This window comes from Triturus cristatus, chromosome 4_2, assembly GCF_964204655.1.
Source record: "Triturus cristatus chromosome 4_2, aTriCri1.1, whole genome shotgun sequence".
Classification (NCBI taxonomy): domain Eukaryota; kingdom Metazoa; phylum Chordata; class Amphibia; order Caudata; family Salamandridae; genus Triturus; species Triturus cristatus.
The window spans coordinates 686,893,005-686,899,501 of NC_140586.1; positions in this window are offsets into that span (position 1 = coordinate 686,893,005).

The window sequence follows — 6,497 nt, forward strand, 5'->3', positions numbered from 1 at the left end:
CTTGATCAGAGGTGTCCACAAGCCAAACCTCTGGACCAATTTGCTTACCAATAAAGTTCTTTAAGAGGTGAGCCTCACTGCTTTCTCCACACTTGCTACAGCTTTTTAAGGAAGTTGGGAGAACAGCAACTCTCCCGAAAGACTTTCAAGAGGCCACAATTGTTTCTCTACTCAAACCTAATAGACCACATGAGCACTGTGCATTGTATACACCCATCTCCCTGATTAATGTTGAGATGAAGCTCCTTGTCATACTACTTGCCTCTAGATTGATTACGGTTATAAAAGTGTTGATACATGAAGACCAGAATGGCTTTGTGCTTGGCAGAAGCAAGTGAACCTGCTTGAGGCTACTACAGGTAGCCCCAATTAAAAGATTGTGTCCGACAACAGTCCCAGCAATCCTGCTTTAAGTGAATTATGCGAAGGCCATAGTCACAGTTTATTAGCCCTTTTTATTTAGAATGATTGAAAGGATAATCTTTGGCCCAAGATTTTTGCTTTGGGTTAGGACTTTGTGGAATGCTCCAACAGCTAGAGTGTGAATTAATGGAGTGTTTTCCCTCTTGTTCTGAATATTGAAGGATTCTAAGCAGGGTCCCCTCTTTCCTCAGTCCTCTTTGCCTTGTTGACAGAGATGTTGGTGGAGTGTGTCCGAAGTGATGCTCAGATTGGGGGGTTTCAGTGGCAGAGTGGGGTGGAGGATAGATTAACTCAATACCCAGTTTCCTACAGGATCCACTAAAGTCTTTACGATGAATGACACAGATTTTTTAGATCTGTGGGTAGGCCTCAGGTCTACTGATAAATTGAGCTAAGTCAACTTATATGCAGCTGCATGGCAGTACCCCACAAACATTTCTGCTAGTCTCTTTACAAGTAGCAGCTGATAGAGACAAATATATGGGGTTATGGATTACCAAGGACACACAACAGGCCTTGGATATGAACATTGCTCCACTGATGCAGCACTCCTGCAAGGAATCTGAGGGTTGGTCCTCGTAGACCATATTAATTGACATCTATCTCACAGCATCATTGCCACAGTATTGCTAACAGCCCATTTTGATCAAATGAATCAGCACTGCTCACAATCGCAAGCTAAAATGGTGGACAGTGCTCCTATCTGCAAAATAACCATAACCCAGCTACATATTCGGGAGTTCTTTGCAGGAGCCAGATGTTTAACATCCTGCATTAAAGCAAGCAAGTCTGGCCTCACAGCTACACCTTGGTCCCATCCCAGTAATCACTCAAGGAATAGGGGTAGGGGTGAAATAGTGGATACAACCGTAGTTTCCACTGGCCTAAAAAGCAAATCAGTTTCAAGACGTTCATGACTGATTGTGTTGCTGATTGGCCAAAGCAGTATAGGTCTCCAGCCCCCCAAAACCATTTTAGCTGCTCCCAGGGAAGTCCTGTTTGTCATTTTCATTACGTACTAGTCCTAGTCGTTGAATTTAAGAAATTCTAGCTATGAGTAAGAGGTAAAACCAAGAATAAAGAAGAGAGGTTGGTTCAAAGAGAGGAGTGAGTCAAGCCAGGGCCTGAAAGACTAGCAACTAAATGAGAAAGTGCCCCAGTTGTTCAGATGATGCAATCCATAATTGTCTGGGGTTCTTTCCTTTGCCCTCACCAGCATGTTGACCTTCAAAAGTCCATCTCCAATGACAGGTAAAATTGAAGGTATCATAATGGACCAGGTCAAAGTCTATTAATATGGAAGGAGAACAGGGTCAGAAGGTATCCAAGAATCAATCAAAATTGGTTGCCTTGGCAAAACCTCAAAAACCTACATGTTTAAGGAACCCCTCATTCTTGGAGACTTATCTATAGCATTTAAGTAATAAAGTAGACCTCCTCATTCATGAGTGGTGTGCTTTAATGTGTAAGAGAACAATGTGATTTCAGAGATTATTGATTAGTTCACCCCCAAAATGCCAGCCAATCCCAAAGTCATTCTCTGGAACTATCGTGAAACCAAAAAAAACTGAAATTCAAATGCCTATTGAAGAGTTAAAAAGCACAAAAGAAACATTTAAGTCATTCTGTTCGATTTCAGCTAGGACAGCTGTAAGGTCAGGAAATTGCAGACAAAGGCAAACACAATCAACATCCATGCAACAAGCATTTAATCCAAAACCATATGAAAACAAGACAAGATCTTGTGGTACTGCCATAGATCAAAATGCTAATAGCTTCTCAAAAGCTGCACAAAAGGGGCCAAATCCACCAAAGATCCATCCACTGATAGCCAACAGTAGACCCATCGAAGCACAAGGAATCAGCCTAAAAGATCCTGAATCTGCAAACCTATGGCCTGGTTATATCTTGGCGGTATGTATGCTCCATCGCAATGGTGCTGAAGTATACACATTGCCAAAATAATAGTCTGCCAGCTGAATTTAAATGTGGGTGGACCTTGGTATTTATCACGGCAGAGACTACTATGTTCTGCCGTAATTAAAACCTTCAGCCGTCGGAGACTGCCCTGTCATTCCACACACCTAATTTGGATGGGACAAGACTCCCATAGTGAGGAGAGCACTGGATTTTTTAGTTTCAAAATGAAATAATCAAAATCAAAACTGGTGTTAGAAACCATCAGATTACAAATTATTTAAATCATCACGAATTTGGCAAAAGAAGAGAAAGAATGTTTCTTGTCATGCAACAGGAAACATTCTTGATAAAAGTCGTATGGTTTTTTCACATTTCACTCTTCATTTATCCTAGCTCTTGAGATCCAGAATTTCAATAATTCTCAACACTCTAGATTTATCAATTCAACCGTACAAATTAGGATAAAGATGTAAAAAAATAAAACAAACAAATACCATAACGCAAAGACACTAGAGGTACAAAGTTAATTTCCACTTTCTATCAATTGTTTTTTTGACACTAATATTTTTCTGTTTTTTATAGCTTTTTTAAATGAAAGCATACATTTTATACCCACAGACTTTCTATTTTTTAATTGCAGTGAGGTGAGCCCACTCTCACGCTCTCGGCTTTGCGGCCTCACATTGTGATTTATTTTTGGTTTATGTGTCCTGGTACCACCCAGGTTACTTACAGTCTTAATTATTTTTCCCTCTTGGTATCATGCGTTACAGAGCTGGCTCCCCACCAGCCACCATATACCTTGCTGGAGGCAAGAGCCAGCACCTTACTTCTCCCTATCCTCTGCATTTGAACAGGATCCTGCGGTGTGCATCCAGGAGCTTTACACCACAATGTGAAGGTGCGCAACCACACTCCCTCCTCTTTACTTCGAGGTCCAGGGGATGGGACACACGGACCCAACCAGACATGCGTCAGCCACCAAGCAGATTGTAGGCCCATGAGCACTTCAAATAATTCAGGTAGGGAGCACCATGCATGCCCCCTCTCCAATAATAACTATTATTTGGGCCTCTGATAGATGGGGACCTATGGGGGTGTCTTTCATCTCAGTGAGGGGATCCTACGGCTGCCCCCTACAAAAATATTAGAGAAAAAAGATGTGCCAATCCCCTGGGTCTTGGCTCACCATGGAGGGATTATAATTGAAAGGGACGGAAACACCTTTTATGTCCTGCAATTGTTTATTTGATTTGCCCCATGGGGTCTACCTCTGGATCCAAAGCACAAGGCCTAGGGGGACAGTGTATCCCTACTCTGCCCCCTATATGTTATTTTCATATTTTATTTTAGGCCACAAGGACTGAGGGGCATATTCTCAAAGACCCATCACCGAGTTATCGGCGTTTCATCGCAGCCAAAGTCGCGATAAATTTATCGCCCCATTCACAAGCTGGTGCAAACAGCCGATATCACCAGTTTTCTGGCGATAGCATTCTCAAAAAACATCGCCACCGATGACACCGGCTACTATCGCTAATGAGATGCAGAGTAGGCGTCCCTGAGCAAAAAGCTGTGACAACACCACTCCGTAACATTATCAATGACCAGCCAGATCAGCGATAAGATCATAAAACATGTGATAAGGTGCATTAGCAGCAGGAAATTAACTCCTGCTCTGACCACACACCTCCAATCCACAATCATGCAACTCACAACTCTGGCAATGCACACGTTACAAACCCACATACATGTTAAACAACATGCCCACCCACCAGACACGACAGCACAACTTACTGTGGCAACCTGGGCTAGCCATGTATATGAGCCACCAATGTCATGGCACATCAGCCACACACCAGCGGAATGTGGAGGAAGGTGGCAACCAGACATGTGTGCAGGAGGCAAGTGACCCATGAATAAGAATGCACACATTGCCAAGTGTGGCGGGGATGTGCTGGACAGACTGCAGTACGCAGACCACAGACATATCCATGTCAACATATAATGCTGGTGTTGGTAGTGTTGTGGACAGTGGATGCAACCATGTCACCCCAGCCAGTGGGGAAGATCAAGGAAATGTAGCTTGTTAGATCCCACCTGGAAGCGTGTGTGGAATGGGCATACCCAGCGTATTCCAGGCTAGCGTAGGGGTGTGAATAAAAAGCACATAGCCATGGGTGTGGTTCTCTTCTGGAATGGCCAACGTGTCTGCCAGGGCAGTGCCTTTCACCCCGCCTCGAGGCCGACGCCGTGTGCGGCGGTGCCTGCCATCCTGTGCGCCTGCTGCCGCCTGGGCCGCTGCTCCCCAAACCAGTCTTGTCTGCCCCTGCGCATCCAGGCCTCACTGCTCATCTGCTGACACCGGCATGTCTCCAAGAGCGCCCAACACGTGCCTGTGCTAGCTCCAAGCCGGATGCCCATGACCTTGGCAGCCTCTTCAGACCATTGTGGCCTCAGTGAGCAAGGACGCATTACTCCTTTCCCGTTGTCTCACTCGACCGGCAAACACAGTGGACAAGTAGGTTATACATTTGGAACTGAGTTTTGATTACACAATGGCAGAGTATATATTCATGGCATCGTTTAAATCCCTATACTCCCTTCAATGTGGTGACATCAACTCTGTGCATAGCATTCCGACCACACGTGTCTGTGGGCCCTTGCGGACTCCTTCCTTAGGCCTACACACTGGTCCAGCAGGCCTCAGACAAATCCAATGGAAGGTATAGTTCCCAGGCAACATATAATCATGCAAGTACAAATATGATGCAAGAAATGAGTTAAAAAAATAAATTATAAAAACAATAATGCTTAATCAAAAATCAAATACATTAAACTTTCATTAAAAAAAAACATCAAATTCCTAACATTATTAAATTCATATTACAGAGAATATCTGTAGTGATTTAAAAACAATAAGTGGCCGAGATAAATTTAACCACAAAGACACACAAATCACACACCAATGAACCAGTGAGCCTGCCAACACATCATGTAGAACCAACTATTGACTCATGTCTCTCTGCACTGTCACAGGTGACCAAGGATATGCGCTCTGTGCTTGGATGATGACACCCCTCCGAGCCCCAAACACACAGCCCCAGAGGGAGTACAATGCGGCCCACAAACGTACCAGGGGCATCATGGAATGCACATTTGACGTGTTGAAGTCACGTTTCAGGTGCCTGGACGTCACAGGTGGAAGACTCCTGTTCAGCCCAGACATCGTGTGCAAGATGATTGTTGCATGTTGTGTGTTGCACAACATATGTGTACGCAGCAAGGCACCATGGATACCAGTTCCAGAGGCATCGGGAGATGATGATGGAGATGAGGCAGGTGGACCACACCGCACTGCAGCTGCAGCAGGAATAGCACGCAGGGACACCACCATTGCAAATTTCTTCAGATGAGCACATCACATGGTGACAGTCCTTGGCAATCAAGAGACAGAACAGTATAACTACAGGCACAGCATGTGCAAATAAATACATTCCAAAATGACATTTCCTGAGTGAATGTCACTCATCTGTACAGGCACATCACTCAGCCAAGTGTGAGTGCAACATGTGTTGATAACGATTTTATGATGTGTTCATGGATGGTGGGTGTGTCACCTCTGTGCAGAGAGGCTGTTTGGGGTGTCATGTATTCAAACTGCCAGTTCTGTGTGTCACAGTTAGTAGGGTATCCCACTCTTCGGCGTTTCACATGTGTCCAAAATCATTCCATTTTGGATGCCATTTGTGACCTACAGGTGACAACAGGGCTCCTTTTGGGGTCAGTTATGTACCACCAAGATGCAGGGATGCCCCCTGTGACTCAAGTCCCACAACATGGGCAACATGTACGTAAGCGGGAGTCACTGCCCCTACATTCGTCCAAGCTGTCATAATTGATTGATCCTGGGCATGACACATCTGTGTGCAGGAGGGGTTGCTTGTCCCTCTTCAATGTGAAGGGGAGCTGCGGTTTCACTGTGTGTTCCATGCATGTGTCTGACACATCGATAAAGCTTGAACCACACGTTTTCAAAATCTACTGAAAGGATTTACATGAATTCATATAGTGCACACTTTCAGGTTAATGGTCTAGCTTTATGACAAATTTTATGTAATTCCATTCAGCTGCTGTGGCTGTAGTGTTGTTCA